General features: G+C 46.7%; 1 protein-coding gene across 6 annotated transcripts in view; it reads left to right on the top strand.

Annotated features, from left to right (window-relative positions):
• GNG7 (G protein subunit gamma 7) overlaps window positions 1-25151 on the top strand; it is a 143806-nt gene continuing 118655 nt past the window's right edge. Inside the window, exon 1 of one of the 6 annotated variants that reach the window (XM_077332389.1) lies at window positions 1-279. The gene's annotated coding sequence lies outside the window, so the exon portion shown is untranslated. The other 5 variants (XM_077332388.1, XM_077332384.1, XM_077332383.1 and 2 more) reach the window with 5 other exon arrangements.

Genomic DNA, 25151 nt, shown 5'->3' on the forward strand with positions numbered 1-25151 from the left:
TTACCTTCTGTCCACACAAGTCCTATGTGAGTTGCAAAGCTCTGACTGCAAATCCTGTCTCGTGAAGTCTGCCGCCTTTTAAAACACAGTTCTCCGGCAGTGACGTCGGAGATGCGCAATTCTCATTTGCCTATTGCTTGGCCTCTATTTGGAGGGAATTCCTGCTGTTGAAACGAGGCTTTGTTTTTTTAAAAAAGGAAGGCTCGAAACCTGAAGAAGCAAACGCGGAAGGTGACAACGCTCAATGCCGGCTTGAAGCAAGAGCTTTCCCCCCGACAGGTAAGGCAGATTTACCAGGGTGTGATCCAGACTTCTCTGAACATCCACATAAACGGGTTGAAATTATTCAGCATAGGGCCGTGGGGATGGCGGCATATTCATCACCATGTAAGGACAAATGCCTCTCTGCTTTATCCCTGCCATACATTGAAAAGTCATTCTCAATGGCGTCAGCAGATAGCTGATGGATTTTCTAGCCAGCCTCCATGTTTCTCTTGACATTCGTGGCTTCTTCAGTCGACTCCCTGCACAAATTTCCATATGTTCAACGCAGGCCCTTTTCTGAGTAGGAAACTGGATAGTATCAAACAGATAGTGACGTGCGTCACCGGCTTCTTGCTTGAGTGTGTCTGTCAGGTAGCCATGGGCGATCCCAGCCTCCCAGAATGTCCCCGTGGAAGGAAATGATCAGAGGTGTGATTGGCACACAATAATCTCCGCTTGACATATATTGCACCTGGAGAGATTTTGGAAAGGGATTTGTGTGAACAAGAAGCACGGGCTCAGAGCTCTCTATTCACCTTCCAAGTCTGGATTTGGCACTTGGAAACTGTTTTGAGTAGCTAATATATTTGCCTTTGGTGAGGAAGTTGAGATCAGTGAACACAAAATTATTTCTCTCCCCCCCCCCCCCCCCCCGCAATGGTGCCCAGATTGTGGGTTTTCTTCTGCTCCAGGAAATTAGCTGTGCCTTGTCACTTTTGATCTTCTGGGAAGGAGGTCAAAACTATTTCGTACTGGAGAACACATGATGTCTTTATTTCCTGACCTATTGGTTTCTACTCTAGGGTTTTTTGTTTTTGTTGATTACCGATATACTGCTGATTTTATGAGATTTTTCTTTAAAACGCTTTTACGGACATCGGTTCTGCATTGCTCCTGTTTTGAATTAGCTGTAGCTGCTCTTAATTGCTGTTTTACTTAGGACTTTCATTTGCTTTCATTTTGACCTGCTTAATGGTGTTGTGAGCAGCTTCGTGGATCACAGTAAGGTTGTATTTTTCCAAATAAAGTAAATTAAATGCTCCCCTTAACAGTTAAGGCTTAGCTGATTTGTGTCAAGCTGATGAATGAACATAGAAAGTTCACTGAAGGATCACATCAGGACCCTCGTAATTCAAGACCCAGTGGGTCTAAATTGTCCAGTGCATACTGGTCAGTGGTTCATGGGTATACTGCAGTGAACCTCCTGCCTACCTCTGCTGCTTTGGTGTAGTGAGAGCCAGTTTGGTGTAGTGGTTAAGAGTGCGGACTACTAATCTGGCTTGGGCTCGCCACGGCACTGAGAAAACTACTCTTACTGAGCAGTGATATCAGGGCTCTCTCAGCCTCTCCTCCCTCACAGGGTGTCTGTTGTGGGGAGAGGAAAGGGAAGGCATATGTAAGCTGCTTTGAGACTCCTTCGGGTAGAGAAAAGCGGCATATAAGAACCAACTCTTCTTTTTCTTTACTGTTTGAAATTCACTTGTGAGTAGATCCCTTAGAGCAGCAGTCCCCAACCTTTCTGAGCCTGTGGGCAACTTCTGACCCAGGCTGGTGGATGCAGCCACAAAATGGCTGCCACAGGAGGAGGCACAACCACAAAATGCAAGGGAGTGAAATTTAACAGGATGCCTTTTTAAATGAACATATTGTTTTAGAATCCTTTCTTGCACACGCGCGTGCACACACAACTTATCGGCAGCCACACGGTGGAGATCCTTGTGCTGTAGTGGCAGCTGCTGCCAAAAACATTCTTTTAAAAATCTGCACTGCCAGTCAGAGCTCCGATAGCTGGTCAGAACCTCTGCTGGGCAAAAGCTCCATCTGCCTCCTGCCCCACTTACTTTCTAAAAATACTTGGCAGGCACCAGGTATGGTATTGTTAACCGCCATGAGGGAGGTGATGCTGAGAGAACTGCTCAATCAGAACAGCTTTATCAGTGCGGTGGTGAGCCCAAGGTAAGGTGACCAGATTGTCCCACTTTTGGAGGGACATCTGGAGGCACTTGGCAAATTGTACTTATGTTGAAATTTAAAAATATATATTACAATACTATTTTGGCGTTCTATGCATTCTATGAAACCTTTTGTTGCTCTACATAGACCAAAGATTTAATCAAGACACCCCCCCCCCCGTCAATGGTGTCCCGCTTTACCAATGTTAAAATCTAGTCACCTTAGCCCAAGGACACCCAGCTGGCTGCATGTGGGGGAGCGGGGAATCAAACCCGGCTCACCAGACTAGAAGTACGCACTTCTAACCACTACACCAAGCTGGCTCTCATTATAAATTAAAGGTAAAGGTAAAGGTATCCCCTGTGCAAGCACCGAGTCATGTCTGACCCTTGGGGTGACGCCCTCTAGCGTTTTCATGGCAGACTCAATACGGGGTGGTTTGCCAGTGCCTTCCCCAGTCATGACCGTTTACCCCCCAGCAAGCTGGGTACTCATTTTACCGACCTCGGAAGGATGGAAGGCTGAGTCAACCTTGAGCCGGCTGCTGGGATTGAACTCCCAGCCTTATGGGCAAAGCTTTCAGACGGCTGCCTTACCACTCTGCGCCACAAGAGGCTCTCATTATAAATTATAAACAAACAAAAATAAAGAAGAAGAAGAGGTGGTTCTTATATGCCGCTTTTCTCTACCCGAAGGAGGCTCAAAGTGGCTTACAGTCGCCTTCCCTTTCCTCTCCCCACAACAGACACCCTGTGAGGTGGGTGAGGCTGAGAGAGCCCTGATATCACTGCTTGGTCAGAACAGCTTTATCAGTGCTGTGGGGAGCCCAAGGTCACCCAGCTGGCTGCATGTGGGGGAGTGCAGAATAAAACCCGGCTCACCAGATTAGAATTCCACGCTCCTAACCACTACACCAAGCTGGCTTGGTGCTTGATTCTTATATGCACCTTAAAAGGTGCTTGCGGGTACCTATGGGCCCCACGTTGGGGACCCCTGCCTTAGAAACAGTATTCTTGTCTTCCAGGCTGTAAAAGGCAAAGAGAGTTAAGGGCTTGGGTGCCAGTGCTTTTTTATTTATTTATTCGAGCCTCTTGTGTTAGGGGCAGTCTCCCTGCACTGCAGGAAAACATCAACGCTAGTGGAAAGGACAGGCAGGATTCAGCCCGAGGTTTCCAGGATTGAGGCGCGGCGCTACTGCGATACGGACGGGAGCGTTGCATGCTGGCGCTCTGCTTGGCCAGAAGGGGGCGTGCAGCATCTAAAAGCGAAACTGGACCTGCATCGCCTTCCAGAGCCAGGAGGGTGCCGTGGTTAGCGGTTGCTTTTCCCAGTCAGTGCTAATAGGAGGCCTGGAGACAGGGAGCCTTCCCACGCTCACAGCTGCTCATTTCCATAAGAAGAGTCCTGCTGCTGGATCTGGCCCATCTCATCCAGTATCCCATTTTGTAGCTGCAGAAGCTTCTGGGAGCCTCACAAGCTGGGGTTGCCAACTCTCCGGGAGATTAGCAGGTGGTACCTGTGGAGGTGGGATTTCACCTAGAATATATCTATGGTTCACCATAAAGTCTGCCCCCTTGGCCTGCAATTTTGTCCAGAGGAGTTGGTCTCTGGAGTCTGGAGATCAGGGGCAATTCCAGGAGAACTCACGTCCCCATTTGGGGGTCGCCAGCCCTACTGCGAGCAAAGTGTGATGGCAATAGACCTCCCCCTGTCTCCCTGCTCCCCTCCCCCACCAAAAGTACTCTTAAAATGGAGCTTCCATTTAAAGAAGAAGCAGCAGCTGATTTTTTTATACCCTGCTTTTGATTGCCCAGAGGAGTCCCAAAGCAGCTTACAAACACCTCCTCACAACAGACACCCTGCAAGGTAGGTGGGGCTGAGAAAATAGCTCCGTAAGAACTGTGACCATCCCAAGGTCACCCAGCTGGCTGCCTGCAGAGGAATGGGGGATCAAACCCGGTTCTCCAAATTAGAGTCCACAGCTCTTTACCCATTACACCACGTTGGCTCTCCACAAGCAAGCTTTGGTGCCACCCCCAGGCGCTCTGCAGATGAGCTATAATTAAGGCTTTATCTTTCAAAGGCCATTCCTTTGCTGTCTGGGTCTCTAGTCAGCCCACGGTCTCTTTCATTCTGGGTGGAGGGAGAATACATCAAGCTCCATGGCCTCACTCCGGAGTTCGGGTTGATATCCCCCCCCCACACACACACCTCCCATCCTTCATCCCGTGCTTTCAACAGCTGCTGCATGCAGAAAACAGAGGTGATGCTTCCCCCGCCTCTCAAACTCCAAGCTGGGCTTGGGCAGCCATGTTTCTGTACGTCAGGAGGGCTGCCGTGAAAAAGCACAGCAACTGCGGTTTAGCCCTGCGATGTGTCTGCTGGGGTGCAGCGGTTAGAGTTTTGGATCCAGTATGGGGAGTTCAAGTCCTCACCTGCCTGCGAAGCTCTTGGGCGGGTGGGAATGATTGTGAATGTCAATCCTGAGCTCCTTGGAGGGAAGCCAGGATTAAAACGGATGGGTAGGTGGATGCTTTTTGCCTTTGGGGAATGGATTTCTCACCAAGTTTCACACAGCGCCAGGTTGGATCCATGCCTGACTTGTGCAGGTGCAAACCAAGCCAGGAGGGCCCTGAGTGTCTTCGTTTGCACACACTTGTTTGCTGGTAAAGGAGCAATCCCGATTCGTTTGTACTGTTAATGTCCAACAGGCACTTGTGAATTGAGGCCACCACAAAGTGGGTGTATTCGTGCATAACTTAGGCACAGATGCGTCCCTGCAGGCCATAATACTAACAACAACAAAGCACGGCTTCTTCCTGTTCTCTGTCCTTCACAGACCTGACCTGGATAGCCTAGAGAAGCCTGATCTCATCAGATATTGGAAGAAGAGTTGGTTTTTATACCCTGCTTTTCACTACCTGGAGGAGTCTCAAAGTGGCTTCCAGTCACCTTCTCTTCTCCCCACCACAGATACCCAGTGATGCAGGTGGGGCTGAGAGAGCTCTGAGATGAACTGCTCTGTGAGAACAGCTCTAACAGGACTGTGACTAGTCCAAAGTCACCCAGCTGGCTGCATGTGGAGGAGGGGGGAATTAAACCCGACTCTCCAGACTAGTTGCTGCTCTAAAGCAGGGGTAGTCAACCTGTGGTTCTCCAGATGTTCATGGACTACAATTCCCATGAGCCCCTGCCAGCAAATGCTCATGGGAATTGTAGTACATGGACATCTGGACGACCACAGGTGGACTATCCCTGCTCTAAAGCACTACAAGCAGCTGACTCTGGAAGCTAAGTAGGGTCGGCCTGCTTAGTATTTGGATGGGAGACCACCAAGGGTCACAACACAGAGGCAGGCAATGGCAAGCTACCTCCGAAGTCTCTTGCCTTGAAAACCCTGCTGGATCACCATATGTCAGCTGTGACTCGATGGCAAAAACAAAAATGTCCTTCACGTCTTATTTCAACAGTCTCAGCAACAACCTTGCACGGTACGTTAATATTATGACAGTCAAAATGTACAGATTAGGGGGTAGGCTGAGACTGGGGATGTGAAGAGCTGCAAAATTGACTTTGGAGGAACTTTGAACTGGGAGAGCTCTGGCACAAAAACCACACCTTCAGGCCTTCAGGGTGGCCAATTTCTGAACCAGCCCCGGCAGCTGTGCTTCTAATAGTAGCCTGATTGGCAGCAATATGCAGGGGACCATCTTTAGTTCCATAACCTAAAACACTTCACGGCTGGTTTTCTACGGGTCCAGTAAAAGCAGAACAGCCTGCTTCTGTTCCTTTGGAAGCCCTTTAACCAGTTTGTGACACATCAAGCTTTCAATGAGTAACTTGTGTATGTATATACATCTCTATCAGTTGGATTGGTTGCTTCTGCAGTGAGGACCTAAACCAGGGGTAGTCAAACTGCGGCCCTCCAGATGTCCATGGACTACAATTCCCAGGAGCCCCTGCCAGCATTTGCTGGCAGGGGCTCATGGGAATTGCAGTCCATGGACATCTGGAGGGCCGCAGTTTGACTACCCCTGACCTAAACCTTGTCCATAAGGACAGAATTAGTGATCCCTGACCTGGCATCTCTCTGCCAAATCACTATAAGCTGTGCTGTTCAGAAATTCAGGCTGTGATAGACACAACGGGGACCCTAGGCCCTCAGGCATATATTCCAAAGCCTCCCCTGAAATTCCTGCTTCTCCTCAAAAAGAATGACAAGATGAACGCCTGTAAGCCATATCCTGCCTCTGTTCTTGCCACGAAGTTAGCATCCTCCTGCTTTCGGGCGATTTGGCCCAATGAGCAGCAAATGCTAAGGGCTTGTCTTTACATTTTGTAAAAAATCAATCTTCAATTAATATTTAATACAGGTTTTAATTAATATTAATATTTAATAGCCTGCATTTTGACTCCGGGTGCTGTGCATCGATTTCCATTCCCTCCTCATCACTAAAGGCCTGGCGACTGGCCTGATTTCCAGGCATCAAAACAGCTGCGTTGGCGACCGCTGACACAATTACTGTATTTGTCCAGGGGCCGGCTGCCTTCATTGTTCGGAATACTCGTATCTATTTTTTTTACCTCTGTTAATCTTATCTTATCTATATATAAAGCACTAACCCAATATATTTATAGTGTCAGAGTCCCACAAGTGAAAATGGGAATAAAATACTTTATTTATTTAAAGAAATATATATTTGAAAATTATACTGCTTTTCCTATGATATCAAGATACTTCTGAGCAGCTGTTGGAAGGGTTGCCAATTCCTGATGGGATGTTATTTACCAGGATATGTTATTTACCTCCAAGTCATAATAAGATTCACCTGCTTCTTTCCACACAATAATACTCTGTTCAAGGGATAGGACCTTTTTCTCCTTGTCTTTTGGCACCTTTGGCACCTATTGGCCTGATGCTGTGTCTTTTAAAACTTATACAAACCCTGAATTTCCCCCCAAATGGGGATCCAAAGCAGCTTATGAGACCGTCCTCCTTTCCTCTGTTTTATCTTCACAATAACAATTTTATGAGGTGGGCTAGGTGGAGAGAAACTGGTCCATGGTTCCCCAGCAAGTTTTCATGGTACAGTCAAGGATTTGAACCTGGTTCTCTCAGGTCAGATTCTGGGACTCTAAGCATCATACACTATATAAAGTGAAAAGCATATTGTGAGGTCCACAGGCTATCTTGGCAACGTATCATCTCATGGTAGGAACTATGCAGTACAACCAGTACTACACATGGTATAACAGCTAAGCTCTTGAGCACCCTCAGAATATTATTATTATTAGAATATATAGTGTAACAAACAGTACAACCTTAAACAGAGTTGCAACTTTCAGAGGTTTCCTCCTTTCCTTCCTTCCTTTCCTTCCTTCCTTCCTTCCTTCCTTCCTTCCTTCCTTCCTCCCTCCCTCCCTCCCTCCCTCCCTCCCTCCCTCCCTCCCTCCCTCCCTCCCTCCCTCCCTCTCTCTCTCTCTCTCTCTCTCTCTCTCTCTCTCTCTCTCTCTCTCTCTCTCTCTCTCTCTCTCTCTCTTTCTTTCTTTCTTTCGCTTGCTTAATATTTTTCAAGGTTTTTATTCGATGGGCTTTGAAAGGTTGTAACTCTACTTAGATGGAAAATGTCACGGATTAGATGGTGATGTTTGTAAAGGGCAAGAAGGCACCTGACAAAATTGATCGTATTTATTTATTGGATTTTTAGCCCACCACTCTCCGGAGACTCATGGCGGGGTACAATATACCAAACCCACATAACACATCATAAAAAACCCACCCCATATCAGGAATGAACTGGGCATGAGCTCAAAAGATAAAAGCAGATTGGCTGTGTAGTCCCCCCCCCATCCCTGCAGCCATTCACCCCCCAGGGTGGGATATGCTAGAGGTTAACGCATACCATGAGGTAGGGCCTTGTTATTCCTAGCCCTGACCTCAACCAAAGACCTGGCAGAAGAGCTCTGTTTTGCAGGCCCTGCTCTGTCGGCCCTCAGCTCTCACAGGAGCTCATTCCGCCAGGTTGGAGCCAGGATCGAAAAGACCCTGACCTGGCTCAAGGCCAGGGGAAGGTGGTAAAACACTGTGCAGGCTACTCTCGTGACCTGGAATTCCATAGAAAGGGAGGTATCCAGAATAACTGCCAGATTCCTGGCAAAGGTCGACATGTTAAGGTATACCCCAGCCAGGTTGTGTAGGCATGCTTCCTGGTCTGCTACCTTTCTGCCCAGCCTCAGAGGAGCTGAGTTTCAGGTGACTCTGCTCTAACCATCTGGCAAATGGTTCCGGGAGGAAGTCCAGGTGGTATCCATGAGCTGGGTGACATCCTGGCCCCAAGGCAGCCTGCTTGACCTCAACCAGGGCCAGAGCTTTCTCCATTCTGGCCCCCACCTGGTGGAACGAGCTCCCAGAGGAGATCAGGGCCCTGACAGAACCTAAACAGTTCCACAGGGCCTGCAAAAGGGAGCTCCTCCGCCAGGCATTTGGTTGAGGTCAACCAAACCACTGCTTCCAGTTGGCCCCCAAGCTCCCCCCCCCCCACGACCAACACTAATCGGTTACCCACAGGGTCCAGTAAGAATTGAGCTGAAGCTCTCACAATTTCTATTTTATAATGTTATTATTATGATGATCTTGTTAAGTTATTATTGTCCCCCAAATCTTGGCTCTGGCGAGGGGGCAACAACTTGTGGTTGACCACGTCAAACCCAGCTGACAGATCGAGTATCACGAGAATGGCTAAACTGCCTTGATCCAGCTGGTGCTGGAAGATCATCCACCAAGGTGACCAACACCATCTCCATCCCATAGCAAGGATCGAAGCCTGACTGCTATTGGTCGAGGACTGAAGCTCCCTCCAAGTATGCCAGGAGCTGCTCTGCCTCAGCCTTTTCAACCACCTTGCCCAGGAGCGCAAGATGTGAAACTGGGAGGTAGTTGGCTGGGTCCAGCAATTGATTTTTCAGTAAGGGACGAACCACCACCTCCTTCAGCCCCTCTGAGAACCCCCAGTAGACAGGGAGAGGTTGATAATCTTCTCCAAAGGGCCTCCTATCTGCAGGTCCCTATTGTCTATTTTCAAATATTGTTTCTGTCACCAAATAATTTATATCCCATTTCCTTCCGCATAGTTCCCAGACTGAACGAGAGATGGATCTACTTAAGATATTAAAATTGTAATTTTGTTTTGGAGAACATATTTAAAAATAAATTATTTCTAGAGGGGGAATCATGAGGTTTTTTTTAACTTCCTTATACTTAATTTAATTTGGCTCCATAGTTCTTCATTCAGTCTCCTCATGATTGGAGGTCTGTTGTTTTGCTTCCAATATATAGAATCATGAGCTTCTTGTGGCGCAAGGTGGTAAGGAAGCCGACATGCTGTCTGAGGCTCTGACTATGAGGCTGGGAGTTCGATCCCAGCAGCTGGCTCAAGGTTGACTCAGCCTTCCATCCTTTGGTAAAATGAGTACCCAGCTTGCTGGGGGGTAAACGGTAATGACTGGGGAAGTCTGCCAAGGAGTCTGCCATGGAGTCTGCCAAGAAAACGCTGGAGGGCATCACCCCAAGGGTCAGACATGACCTGGTGCTTGCACAGGGGATACCTTTACCTTTACCTATATAGAATCATAGAGTTGGAAGAGGGCCTCATTGGTCATCTAGTACAACCCCCTGCACTATGCAGGACACTCACAACCCTATCGCTCATCCACTGTAACCTGCCACCCTCTTGAGCCTTCACAGAATCAGCCTCTCCATCAGATGGAAAGAACTCGGTTCAAAACACAATCGTCTTTCCTATCTTGTATTCTTGTATGGCTGCCTCAATCTACCTTTAGATTAATTAAAAAATAAACATACAACTTTTATACCAGAGATCTCCACAGCCAAAGCAAGCATTGCAATGAAAAAAAATCAAATGTACTGGGATAGTGGAGCTATTGCAATATGCATCCCCATTGATGCGCACCTTGCGTGTCACTCAGGTGATGAAAGTTGCTCTGTCCAACGCAACAGGTATCTCTTTCACTAGAGCGAGCAGTGGCTCTCAACCTGGGGGTCAGGACCCCTTTGGAGGTTGAACGACCCTTTCACAGGAGTCATGGCAGGGCAAGCAGCTTGGTTGGGGAGGGCACCATCCACAACAACAGATAGAGTATTTGTCTGTCTGGAGCAGCGGAAAAGAGTGAGATCAGTATGGTGGGAAAAGAGGCAGAACTGAACTGAGAAACCTTGGGAAAAAATACAATTTATATACAATCATGAACAATGGAGCTTCACGCCATTGGTCAGTTTCAGTTTAATTTCTGTGAAAGAACGCTTGCATAATTTCATGGTTGGGAGTCACCACAACACGAGAAACTGTACTAAAGGATTGTGGCATTAGGAAGGTTTAGAACCACTGCACTTCTGGTATGGCATGAAAACATCACTACTTGCTGACCAGAGTAATAGGGTGAATCATGATAGCTCCTGCAACAGGATGGAGCATAAATTAATGATGAGTATCCTTCTTGATTGAGTCAAAAAAGGAAATACAGAAACTGGCGATTAGTTAATGTAATAGCAACTTCCTTGAATTGGGAGGACACCTCTGGGATATACCAGGATATCCCAGTGTGGAAAAAATCTTTTGTTATTGAGAATGAAGTGAAGACCTATTATTCCTGAGAACCTTGAGCTGGGGGATATTGCACTTAATCAGATTACGATTCCAACACACTCTTCTCCTCTCCCTGGGAATTTCCTGGGGGAACGCAGGTGTCTTTATGAGACTCCCTAGTTTCTGGTCCCCTTGGCACTTAGGGTATAAAGGAGGTACCTAGTCAAACAACTATGTCCAAAATAAGATGTGGGGCCCCCACTAATCAAAGGGTTCTCAGCTGGAGAAGAAGGCAAGGTCCTCACAATGAGTTGTAATTCTGTGAATTCTCCAGGCTCTACTTGGAGGTTAGTAACCTTAGTTGCAGTGCAAGTGCGATGTTCTGTTAAAAGAAGGGTGGATACATTAATGAGTTTGGAATAATTTTCTCCCTATGGACATGATCCAACAGAGAAGCCCTCTAGTGATTAGCAAGTCCACAGTTGTCTTGGAAATCAGCGAGACAATTGAGGTCTGGATTGTGTCCTTTGTGTTGAATTCATTTTCTCTGATGTATGTGCATGTGTGTGCATGGAGTGTGTGTCATATATCTTAGCTTTGTGGCGTCGTTGCTTGGTGAAGACATCTTCGTTTTATGAACAAGATTAATTCCTTACTGCTATGCAACATTTCCCTGTAGTGTCATGATGGGCCTTCCTTGGAGAACTGTAAAACCTAATGTGGTAAGAAAAAAAGTTTAATTAAAAAACTGTCCTTTCCTGAATGAGCTGAGGGTATAACTGCATACTAATTTAACATTTTAAACCGTTATATAGGTCACAGGTAAATCATATGGATTTTCCTCTTCATACAGTGCTATATTAGACTGCAACCTGATGGGTAGGGCCTGATTAATTTTAATCTGATTACAGATTTTAAAAAATAGTGAAATAATATTTAATAATACAGATGTACACTGGACAATTTGCTGCAATTGAATATATAAGTTAACCTAAAAAGTAATGATGCATGTGTATTAAATATCTTGCAGTCTCCAGAAATCTGCTAGCAATATTTAAGTAAAACAATGATGTAAAAGTAACAAAATAAAACAAAAATTAATTACAAGATTACAAAAATGTACATCTAAAAATGGAAACCGCATATATGTACGTGTTAGAATTTGTCAAAATTGATATTGGTACAGGTAATTTTATATAGCCATAGAGCTGTATAAGCAAAAAATTGTTATGGATAAGTAGGTTGTATATAAATTTGTCTAAACTTGTTATGCATCTGTGATTTTGTCCATCCCTAATACATATATTCACACCACACACATATATGCATATAGGGAATCAAATTTTTATATACATACAACATATATATGTAAATCAATGGCCTTTCATTTGTACCATGTTCTGAATGTTCGTTTTATGTGACAGGTAGGATTGCTTTTGTATCTCGTTTTAACTGTTTTATGAATTAATTTTTGTAATCCGCCTCAGCCAGGAAAGGGAAAAGGAGGCATGTACAATTTTTACACAAGCGACAAAATTTATTACATTTATAGCCTGTTCAGAATTATGAGCACTCTGAAGCATAGTCTCGTTTTCCCGCCCTTTCCCCCCTTCGGTCCCCTCACCTCAAAGAGAGGCTTATGAATAACCTAATTACGCCTTATGCATAGTAAAATAAAGTCATATTTGCATAAGCCACTTGGCCCCGCCCCTGCCTTTCTTCCTCCCTCAACTGAGCACCCAGATTGGCCGCCGCCTCCACTCTCCCCCCTCCCATTTGCTCGCGGGCCCCCTTTCTTAGCGAAGACGGGGGCTGCGCAACCTAACCTCGTCGACGAGCCTGGGCCCCGCCTTTGCCACTGCGGGGCGCATGGCGCTGATTGGTGGAGGTGGCCTGTCGGTCAGTCCCTGACGGGGAGGGGAGGGGGCTGCCCTGCCCGGTTCGGGGTTTGGCTGCAGGTTGGGTTGCGCGGCAGCGGCAGCACCAGCGAGAGAGGCGGTGAGGCGGCGGGAAGAAGGCGGGTGAGAGGCGTTTGGGGGGGTGTCAAGGGGGGGGCGCTGGGGCCCCGAGTCACGTGGCTGCCCTTGAGTGAAGGGGGAACGAAGCGGCCTGCTGAGGCTCCTCTTTGCCCCTCCCCGCGCGGGTGGGGGCTGGCGCGAAGAGTGATAAGGTCACGTGGGGCACCTGATTCCCCCCACCTTCCTACACACCTGTGTCCCGCAATGACCACCGGAAGAACAGCAGAGAACGAAAGTGGCCCGGCAAGGGGCTTTAATGGGAGGAGGGGGAGGAGCTTGGGTGGAGTAGGGCGTGGCTTCAGCGTTGGGGCGTGGCCGCGCTTCCCCCTGCGGGAGGGTTACCCTGTGGAACTCCTGGCCACAGGATAGGCAGGAGAAAGGGCGTGTTGCGGGGGAACTCTGAAAGGTTGGATTTTGTTGGGTCACTTGGAAGAGGGGTGGGTGTTAAGCTCTTCAGGCTGCAGGCGCAAGGGGTAACCTGTGGGATCTGCTGCATTAAGGTGTGCGGGGGCTTTGGAGGTGGGGGGGAAGGCCAAAATTCTGTGGAGGAGGAAGTCTAAAGATATTAATAGTGGTGAATGGAACCTTCATATTCAGAGGCAGTCTATCTCTGAAGAAGGCTGCCAACTCTAGGTTGGGAAGCTTCTGGAGGTTTGGGGGTGGATCATGTGGAAGTTCAGGTTTTGGGAGAGGATCTTAATCTCATGGCATATTCTGCCATGTAGTCCACCCTCTAACACCGGCAATTTTTGCCAGTCTCTGTAGTCTGTAATAATTCTGAGAGGTCTCCAGACCCTACCTTGTGGTTGGCAAGCCTATTGAATGATCATGTATTAGGAAAATGGAACAGCCCATGCCTTGGTTGAGGTAATTGGGCAGGCCATGGCTGGAATGGAGGGTCTCATGTTGTCTGGATCTGGTAGGACTCTTTGTATATCTTTTATGTGTCTAAGGGCAGCAGCCACTGTGTGTGTGTATGTAGAATGTGTCCATGCTGTACCCTTCCTGCCCTTGTATGGAGCGATTCTCCAGTTCCTTCCAGCAGTCCTGCAAGGTAACTCAGAATGATTACCCTCCTCCCATTCCATTTAGGAGGGAAAGAACAGTGGTTCATTCTGGAGAACTGAACCCATGGCTTCTAGCTTCATGATCTTAACAGCTGTGATACGAAGAGGAGCCAGCTGGTGAGGCTGTCCTGAGAGGTGCATTTGTATGTGGGTACATTGACGGATATTAAGGGTATACCATTTAATCTCTTTCCGGTTAATAGTTATGAGGATTTCAGAAGGAGTTTGGAGGCAACCGTGGCCAAATGTGTGTAGAGGATCGTGGTTGATGTGCTGCTGTCCGCATACCCTATTAGGCCTTACAGTGGGGTAGGGAATGGGTTGGTCAGTTAACCTTATGTGCATGAGATAATTGGTTAAGCTATTAAACTTAGCTAGGTGTCTTGTGGGTTAAGTTATCCTGAAGTATAAAAAAGCATTTGTGGAGTTTTTTATGATGTTGCAGTAAAGGGGGTAGTAGATGTAAGCTAGAGCCTCTTGTGGTGCAGAGTGGTAAGGCAGCAGACATGCAGTCTGAAGCTCTGCCCATGAGGCTGGGAGTTTGATCCCAGCAGCCGGCTCAAGGTTGACTCGGCCTTCCATCCTTCCGAGGTCAGTAAAATGAGTACCCAGCTTGCTGGGGGGTAAACGGTAATGACTGGGGAAGGCACTGGCAAACCACCCTGTATTGAGTCTGCCATGAAAACGATAGAGGGCGTCACCCCAAGGGTCAGAAATGACCCGGTGCTTGCACAGGGGATACCTTTACCTTTTTAGATGTAAGTTCTTTGGAGAAAAGACCCATCGTGCCCTTTTTGGAAAATTTTGGATTTTTCTGTAAACTGTCAATAGACATTGGTTATAGATGCAGAAAGGATGGCTAAATCAAGGAAACTTAATTAGCTAGCATATTGTCTTATACAATAATCTAAATAGATGCTTAATATTCCTTATTTGTTTTTATTCCATTTACAGCCTATTTTTGTCCCTAATGGGAGTCCAAAGTGGCTTACACTTTTTCATTTTTATCCTCACATCAACCCTGTGAGGTAGGTTTGTCTGAGAGTGTGCCATTGTCCCAAAGACATCCAGGCAAGCTTCCATGGCAGAACAGGGATTTGAACCTGGGCCTTCCAAAAACAGATTGGCATTGTGATCTCCAGAGGCCCAGGGAACATTTGCGGGGGTGGGTTTCTGGAGGTCTCCTGACTAGTTTGCTTCAGAGATTAAATTTAAGCCACTTCTGGACGATAGCACATGATCCTGTATCACTCTTGTGGGCTATAGCCCATTTCCTCAGAAAACCACAGAAGCTTCCACCGTGTGTGTGTGTGTAAAAGTGCTACTGTGGGGCTTGGACTTCTCTTAAGTAGCATTGTGGGGGATACTGTGATGGTCTCGTGACTCATTGATTTGGTTGGTTGAACTGGCAAAGGGCAGCAAAGGTGGTTGGGATTCAGGAACTGTTGTGAGGAAATGGGGTTTGGTTTTCTGTACAAGCCAATGAGGTCTGTCAGGTGAGCTGCCTGCGTGGAAAGAATTGCAGGCCTGGAACAGGTGTGAGATTTCCTATTGGAGGCTGGATTTTGTACCTGTGCAGGGAAATTTTGAGAAGTTGGTTTTTGATTGCTGCCAAGGGATGGCTGATCTGTCATTTCTAGCCCATCTTTCTTCTAGAGACCTGAGGGTGCATGGCGTATGAATCTCCTTTCCTCTTTTGAGCCTCACCAAAACCCTTCGAGGGAGGACAGGCCCAAGGTCACCTAGCAAGCTTCAGTTCAGATTTGAACTTGGGTCTGCCAAACCCTACTTTGTGCTGGTTCTCGCCATGCTGGTGTCTTGGCTGTTTGTGTGCAGTGTGGGAAGTAACTGCCCAGTGGTGCATCTCATGTATAACATTTTTAAGGCTTTAAAAAAGGTAAAGGTATCCCTGTGCAAGCACTGGGTCATGTCTGAACCTTAGGGTGGCGCCCTCTAGCGTTTTCATGGCAGACTCAATACGGGGTGGTTTGCCAGTGCCTTCCCCAATCATTACTGGGGAAGCAAGCTGGGTACTCATTTTACCGACCTCGGAAGGATGGAAGGCTGAGTCAACCTTGAGCTGGCTGCTAGGATTGAACTCCCAACCTCATGGGCAGAGCTTCAGACTGCATGTCTGCTGCCTTACCACTCTGCGGCACAAGAGGCTCTTTTTTAAGGCTTTAGAAAGGCCTTAAAACACATCCTGTGCGCACCCTGTACCATTTATTAAGACGAGCTATTCAGCCCCACCCTACTGCTTACATGATAGAAATTTTTTTTGAGGAAAGGATGTTATCCCATCTCACCTATGGCACATGGTGTCTTTTTTTTGGGGGGGGGGAGTTATCATCAATTGTAAGCCTTTTTCAATCCCGCCTGGTAGCAGAAAGGTGAGGCAGAAGCATTTTTAAATGAAATAAATAACAATAATTGCAGGCTGCTCTTTTTCGAGGCATGTCATGGTGATCCATATGGAAGGATGGGTCTTGGTGTCCAAATGGTACAAAAGCAACATTTACTGTTCTGGAGTATGCACTGAGTAACCCAGGCTAGCCTGATCATGTCACATCTCAGAAGCTAACCAAGGTCAGCCTTGGTTAATATTTGGGTGGGAGATTACCAAGGAAACCTAGGGAGGTAGAGGCAGGCAATGGCAACCCACCTCTGAATGTCTTTTGCCTTGGGAACCTCATGAGACTTGACAGCAGCAACAAAAAAATCACTTTAGAAGTTTGTTTTTTGCTGTGCATAAGTAAGTTTATAAGGATTCCATCACGTTTGTAGAAGGGTGGGGTAGTTATTATTATTAAGTTAAATAAAATGACAATTTCTAGCATTGAGATGGTAGGTTCTTCTGGAGTCATCGGAAAGCCAGTTCCATTTGGAGACATGGGGTTATATGTTAACCTGCGCATGTTGAATAAGCGGGTTTAAAATGTTCTTAAATTGAAGACCAGGGGGTGTTTTTAGCATTGGAGTTGTGAGCGCAACAGTTTTGTTGGGGAATACTTTGTGATCAGTTCCAGGTTGGCTCTCATTATGTGCTCTTTAGAGAGGTGTTAGGAGATGGTCATTTAGAGCGGTGGTTCCCAACCACCGGGTCGCGGCTCCCTCTCCCTGCCCCCCCCCCCCCAGTAAGAAACTTCCCATGCTGCAAACTTGCGGCCTGGCAAGCTTCTTACTGTGGGAGGGGGAAGAAGTAGGGCCGCGCATGCGCATGCTGTGCATGCGTGTTTTTGGCCGCACATGGTGAGTGCGCTGTGCCAGTCCGCAGCCTGTAAAAGGTTGCGGACTACTGATTTAGAGCAGGGGTAGTCAACCTGTGGTCCTCCAGATGTTCATGGACTACAATTCCTATGAGCCCCTCCCAGCATTTGCTTATGGGAATTGTAGTCCATGAACATCTGGAGGACCACAGGTTGACTACCCCTGATTTAGAGAAAGTGTTCTAATCTGTGAGGTGTTTGTATGTTTAAAGCTCTGTCAACAAAGGGCTCTAGATGGAGTGTTGGTGGAGGCTGATACACCCAAGTCAGGTGCTCAGTTCTCCGAAGAAGCAGGCATACATGAAAGAGTTTTGTTTTTAGAGTACTTAGGTCTTAATTCTTTGCATTCCAGGAGTTTTGGACCAGCCAACTTGTCTGTATTTGAACTCAATATAATTCTGGAGTCTCAGGAAAATGGCTGGCTGGCTAATTATAGGTGTTTGTTTACTGTATTTTCCTTATGCTCTCCTTATTTCCTGGACTGATGGGACTTTATTCCTCCCTTGTTCCGTTTGTTGTGAGCTTTACAATTTGCACAGGCAGCTGACCTAAATATAGTATATTCCTTTGTAACGTTAGTTGTCTCTCTGTTTTTGAGGATATGTTTAGCACTCTGGCTTCAAAACGTTTTTTGAAGTGTTGAAAGGAGGCAGGTTTCCTCTTTTGGCCAGGCCAGGGGGAATGGAATTGGTATCATCTCACAGCTCACCTTCTGCCGGCAAATGTGCCCAATCCCTTGCCTCTCAGCAAGCAGGGTAGCAGAACAGGACTACCCACTAGCATGAGATTTCTGCATGCACAGCGACTCAGAAGGTATGTAGAAAATTATTAGTTTGCTACTGCTATTTCTTAATTAAAAACAACAACAACTAAATACAAGGCCTGAGCATGTTCATTGTCCTCTCTGAGCCACAGATACTGGAGGGCAGGTGATAGCTCATTAAAATGGTCACATAGAGAAAATAATACCTGGAGAAATTGGCCTGCTTAAACCCCTAAAGCAGGGGTAGGCAAACTGCGGTCCTCCAGATGTCCATGGACTACAATTCCTATGAGCCCCTGCCAGAAAATGCTGGCAGGGGCTCATGGGAACTGTAGTCCATGGACATCTGGAGGGCCGCAGTTTGACTACCCCTGCCCTAAAGGTTCTGGCTGATGTGCCCTCCTTCATGCAGCATCCAGTTTCCTGCTCTAACTCCAAACCTCAGCAACCAACGCTGTGGGTCAGTTATGTTCTAAACCAGCCTTTCTCAACTATCTTACCATTGAGAAACCCCTGCAACATTTTTCAGGTTTCCAGAAACCCCAGAAGAGGTGCAATCATGCAAAATATGGTTGAAAAGCATAGCGGTGTACACGCTAACCCGGGGCGCCTCCCCGTCTCACCTCTTCCAGATGCATCATTGTCCATTTTGGGAGGGGTGGGTGGGTCGACATGACCATATATGGACATATCACCTACTAAATGTTTACCAAATAAAAAAAATGCATTAAAAATTAACTCCCACCCATTCAGGAAACCCTTCCAGAGCAGTCAAGAAACCCCGGGGTTTCACAAAACCCCGGTTGAGAAAGTCTGTTCTAAATTGTCATGTGGTAATCTACAGAAGTTCATCTGGCTCCTAAGGTCCCCTGTCTCCTTCTATAGGAAGGTCTCCCAGGTTTTTAAGATTGCCTTTCCTGATCCATCATGCATACTTTTAGATTTTTTGTGCATACCTCTAGCATCTTGATCAGGGGTAGTCAAACTGCGGCCCTCCAGATGTCCATGGACTACAATTCCCAGGAGCCCCTGCCAGCGAATGCTGGGAATGGTAGTCCATGGACATCTGGGGGCCGCAGTTTGACTACCCTTGATCTTGATAAAGAGGATCAACACATCAGGCATTCCACAAGATTTAACTCCCATCCTATTGAGGCAACAATTAACCCCCCCCCCTCCTATTGACTAGGGAAGAACCCTCTCTAGAAAGCAGGTATTATTGTGGGGGGATAAATATGTAAGGGCATAGATTAATGGGGAAATCATTATAAGGCACAGTGAGAAATTTAGTTTCACTGAGGGAAAGAGCAGGAACCGGCTGCCTCTTATAGCAGTTCACTGTCTGCTCTTGTATTTTTGTAACATGCCTTTTGGGGTAGGTGGCAAGGAAGTGAGCAGCCAGTGTGCTGGATTGGTGCCCCTGGTGCTTACCCAACCTTCTGCTTGAATGAGGCCCTCAAACAGGGATTGACCTTGGGTGCTCAGTACCTTATTCTTTTGCTTGGACATCAGCTTTTCTTCCAAGATGCTGGTTGAGAATAGTTCAAAACAAAAGGAGGGCAGTGGAGTTCTGGAAACTTTAATAATGGTAAAGAGCTCCTTGCCTGGGTAAAGAACCCCTTGCTTTGTGTGTGAGTGTTGCTAATTTGTTGTATTTGGGATGGATTTTGTAAGCTGCTTTGTGGACTCTTAAACAGTAAGACGGGTTCAACCCCCCTCCCCACTTCCAAGTAAACAATAATAGAAAGGGGGATTCTGGGATGTGTGGATTTCTCCCTGTAGGTCTCTCTTCCATACTGCTAAAAGCGTAATAGCCTTTGTAGCCGTTCAGCAGAGCATCAGCACAAAAGGAGGCAGCGTGTTCTTTGAAGCAAAACACGTTCTTCTTTTGGAGTATCCTGGACAGAACCGGGAGCGGCCATTTCTTTTGTTGTGTGTGCCCTCTGGAAGAGTGGAATATTGCCGCACAATTCAGTTTGTCTTATCTATGGTGGGTTGATGTGGATGAATGTACAGCCACTTCTCCCTTTCTACTATGTCTCCTTTAAAAAAGAAGTGTTTCAAATAGGTTTAAATTCAGCCTATTTTTGTCTTTGGAGATCTGATTGGTTAACCTGGGCCATCTGAACTTGTTAAGATTAGGGATGAGCAAATGTTTTCTGTTATTCCTTTGGGTTTCTGTTTTTTGCTCTTGGTTCTTTAGAGTAATTTGTAAAGTGTGTTTATTTTAATATTTTATATATTTTTATTTATTTTACTCTTAAATTTATACACCACCCCTTTATGGATTTCTGACTTGGGGCGGTTCACAACAATGTACATGTTACAATTAAGGCCAGTTGAATACGGATTAAAACAGATTAAAAATCTATAATCACCCCAGCTATTGGTTCTTAGTTTCTCCCTCCCCATCTCCCACTAGGGTGGCGGATTACTTTAAGGTGGGCCCTGTGTGATGGTCTCGAATTCAGTTGTTCAGTAGTTCCAGTCAAAAGCCTGGCGGAAGAGCTCCATTTTGCAGGCCCTACGAAACTGAGAAAGCTCTTCCGGGAGCTTGTACCACCTTGTAGTTTGTATGGCATCTATACTACAATACATGAAGAATGCTGATTCATAATGCACGAAAAAGGTTGAAAAATGAACACATTTTGCAGGGAAAAAAATTCAACACGAAGAAACAGAAAACGGGATGAAAATAAGGAATAGGAAACCTGATCCACCCAAGAGAGAAGCAAAATTGAAATGGGGATTTTGGGGGTTGGAATTATCAGGTGGAGAAATTGACAATCATCCTGGGTCAGGGTTGTCTCCTGGAGAATTTGGGGTAAAAATGTCATGCTCATTTCCTTCCCTTTCCATTTTTCACCACTTCTCCTCACATTGGTTACCAAGGTGATAGGTTTGTTATGCCAATACCCTCATTTCTGGCGCCTCCTGATTTGAAGTCCAGAATGTTAAGAGGAACTCCATGAGCCTGTTTGCATTTCTCTTCAGAGCAGTTCATTATATTTGTTTCTTTGGCCCGTGGCATCCTGAGCCTTGTAAAACTCCATTCAATTTTTTTTAAACTGAAGTCTGGCCCTGTGATAGATGGATGAGTTTTCATGCCATTCCCTCTCTTCCCGGTTCCCTTCCTTTGTTCATTGTATTTAGAGGCAGTCTTTCACCAGAAAACCATCCTTAAGCCTGCTTAAGCCATAAAACCATACATACAAGCAAAATGCAAAACTCATGTCTTCCAGAACTCACACTCTCTCCCTGGGTTTCTCGTTGAGGTGCCCATTGGCACTCTGGCACCTAGTAAGCTTTTTAGAAAGAAGAAGAAGAATTGATTCTTATATGCCGCTTTTCTCTACCCAAAGGAGGCTCAAAGTGGCTTGCAGTCGCCTTCCCTTTCCTCTCCCCACAACGGACACCCTGTGAGGTAGGTGGGGCTGAGACCATATATGGTCATGTGGACCCGTTTCCCCCCCCTTCCCAAAATGGCCAGTGATGGGCCTGGAGGTGGTGGGATGGGGAAGGACACGTACCCAGGTGGATGTGTACATCGCACTGCTTCCCAGCCGAGTTCTAGATGATCACGCCACTTATGGAGTTCCTTGAAGCCTGAAGAATGTTCCAGGGCTTTCTCAACAGCAAGAAAAGCTGCTCTGCTCTTGTGCTTGTCTTTGGGCCACAAGCACTGAAGTTGGTGTTTGGGAATGTAGAAATAAGACGGCTATTAAGATAAAAAGGCAGCAGCTCAGTTTAAAACCAGAGGAGTACAAGAGTGTGTGTGTTTGACTCTAGAGCAAGCCTTGCGGTGGAAGTCCCTACAATAGTGATCTCCTGGCTGTGCTGTAGAGGAAGCTCTGTGTTTTGCTTAAGAGTTTTCTCTTTCTGCAGAGGGGGGAGGGGGGGAAATTTGGAAGCAGATCTTAATCTGTAAATCAACTTTCCCTTCCTCACATTTTGTTTGCCGGAATGCTAATACGGGTCAAAATTAGCCAGTTTGCTGCCTCGTCATGTGCTCCGGGTCACGTGACACAGATTAGTTAACCCTTCCAAGGATCTGGCCAGCATTTTGGCTACATGGACAGGGTGGCTTTTTTGCGTGGCTTTATAGGGTGACTTTGCCCACGCTCTAGAAACATTGCTGAGAATACCCCCCTCTCCTTCCAGTCATCGGTACAGAAGACGAGAATCTCTGCTGAACCCTCTAACAAGTTCTTAGAAGTCTGGGGAAAACCCAGTGTTTTTCAAGGCTTGAACTTGGTGATGGTTGAAGTATATTTAGGGTAGGGGTGGGGCTAACTCATAAGCGTCAAGCAATCCTAGGATGATCTTGTGGATGTAATTCGTGGACAAAGCCCTCATTGACTCCTGTGCCTGGCTATGTGCTTCGGCCTTTGCTCATTGTTAGATTTGTTCTTTGACCCTTAATGAACTTAACACGCTCCAGCCTCCGTTTAACAAACGAAGCAAGCAGCGAACCGGGTGCTTTCTTTAGCAGTTCCGAAATGCTCCCGGTTGAACCATATTAGAACTTCAAGGGGTGTGCATGGGGAAGTTTGCAGTTTTATTTTGCTTGTTTCAGATGCTGTTGGCAGCTCTGTGAACCTGCAGGGGTGGGTGGGTGGGTGGGTAGGTGGAGGGTGGGGCGGGAGATCTTGAGTCGTACTCCTCTTGCCTAGTCAGTTAACAGGATACCTTTACAGAAGAATGACTTTGCAATTGCACGCGGCGTGGTGAACTGTGATTTGCCATTTTTTTTTTCTTGTTAAATGTCGGGAAAACCGGAATTGACAATTGTGGTTTTCATGGTTATCTCAAGTCACTGTTGGCTGGTTTGGACTCTTGAGGGAAGGACAGGCAACTTTGATCCCCCTCCCATGGTTCATTCACATAGTGGCAAACTCTAGTTTTGCGTGAAATGGCCTTTTTCTGAGTTACTTAAGTCAGTGGCCCCAATCCCCAGTCCAGGGACCGGTACTGGTCCACGGATCAGTTGGTACCCGGCTGTGGCTCCTCCTTGTCCTCCTCACTGACTGCCCTGCCAACTCTGCTGCTGGCTCACCTTTGGTGCTCTCCAGTGGCCACCATGGCTGGGGCTCCCCCTCAGCGTGGCAGTTGCTGCTGGCAGTGCCCCCCAGCGGGCGGTGAAAAGTCAGGGGCACCAGCAGGAAAGCAAGTGGAGCAGGGGCTCAGGCAGCGGCAACATCGCTCGGCAAAAGACTACCCTCCTCCGAGCCTCAGTAAAATTGTCAAGCGTTGACCAGTCCCTGGCAAAAAAAAGGTTGGGGACCACTGACTTAAGTCCCCCCCCCCCATGTTTTGAAAGGGGAAAAACAGTTTCTGAGCATTGAGACGAAAAATGTATCCGCCTGCTCTGCTCAGTTAACAGCAGTGCCTTCCTCTAACACAAGAGTCTTTCAGCCCCGTTTCTCTGGAAGAAGGCTCCTTTTAGCGGAGAAGGGTGCTGCCTGGTGTGGTACAAGCTACAAGCCTTTGTTTTCTTCTGGCTTAAGGTCCGGGGATGGGATCGAGTGTCACAGCCTTGCTGCTTCAGTTCACATACCCTTGTTTTGAATTTCTGCTCCTCCCTTTTGCACACCAAACCCAGGAGTCTCTGATTCCGCACAGTTTTCTGTTTTCCTTGTGGTCAATTTTCCCTTGGAAAGATATGCGTTTCTCCACCGCGTTTCTTGCTAAATCAGCATTTTGTGTTAATTTTGTACACACAACACGTGCTCGAAGACCTAAATAAGCCATACACCGAGTTAAAAATGCTTTGACAGATACAAATTGAGAACAATGGCCGTGAAAAGGGACGCATGGAAACCATGCACGATGTCTTATTTGTAGAAACAAAAGCACAGTTTCATGCATCCCTGCTAGGGCTGCACGTCACGCCTCTATAGTTAGTTCACTGTCAGGGACAAGTCAACATCAGCGGGTTTGTCACAAAAGCTAGGATTATTTAACATTTGTGTGCAGATGGAGAAACTGGTTGGCTGGTAGCATGTTCTCTTTGGAAATGATACCCTTCCTTGTTCCTTTTTGTTGTTGTTGATGGGAAGACCTGAAGTCTTCTTCCATCCTGAAGTCAGTGCTCATATGATGGAGCCTATTATAGCAGAAACTAATTCTTTATAGTGCCCTAGTATTTCTGAGAACAACTCTAAGGGGGAGGAAGATGAGACGGGCTCCTCTTCCTTTATGAGGGACAAAAGACGTATCCCCTGTTGGGTATTCTTGGCGGCTTAGCATCTATAGAAGCAATCTGCGTTGGGATGTGAGGTGTGTGGAATGCTTGGGCCCGGTGGGCATTTGGTGCATTTTGGTTCCCCGTCAAGCTTAGTTCTTTTACAATGTATTTGGTCCCAAGGTCAGATGCCCCGCCCCCAACCTTCAAGGCTGCACAACCAAATACTCTTGCTAAAAACCTAGCACTGCAGTGAAATCAGCAGTATAATTTTAAACACAACAAAAACAGTAATTTTGTCTTATGGGGTTTTCTCCCTCCAAAAGCAGAGTAATTTATATCAGCATTCTTCCCCCCCCCCCCCCCCCCCCCCCCCCGTCTGTGTTTGCTAAACCATGGCCTTGTGTGTTTACTGACAAAACTACGCTTGATCTGAGACAATTTAGAGACTAAACAGAGTAAAGAAAATATCTTCCCCACTCCATTTTTCGTTGATGGCTTGATGCCCCCTATACGGGTGTGTTTGGTGGTAGATCAGCTATTAGAGGGCTGCTTCCAAACACAAATTAATCAGCTTTGAAATCTGCTGGTTCTCCCTACCCCAGCCACCACCGTTAAGAAAAAAGTGATGTCAGAGAGAAGTTAAGGCTTTGGAGAAGTTTGGATATCACTCAGCCTCGTTGATTGTAGCAAAAACAAAGTGAGAAATGTAGACGTTAAGGATGAGAGACTGCAAGGAGATTGCAGAAATGCAAGTTATTGTTAGGTGCAAAGTCATGTCTGACCCATCGCGACCCCATGGACAATGATCCTCCAGGCCTTCCTGACCTCTACCATTGCTCGAAGTCCATTTAAGTTCGCACCTACTGCCTCAGGTACTCCATCCAGCCACCTCATTCTCTGTCGTCCCCTTCTTCTTTTGCCCTTGATTGCTCCCAGCATTAGGCTCTTCTCCAGGGAGTCCTTCCTTCTTGTGAAGTGGCCAAAGTATTTTGAGTTTCATCTTCAGGATCTGGCCTTCTAAGGAGAAGTC

Source organism: Paroedura picta, chromosome 4 (assembly GCF_049243985.1).
Source record: "Paroedura picta isolate Pp20150507F chromosome 4, Ppicta_v3.0, whole genome shotgun sequence".
NCBI lineage: Eukaryota > Metazoa > Chordata > Lepidosauria > Squamata > Gekkonidae > Paroedura > Paroedura picta.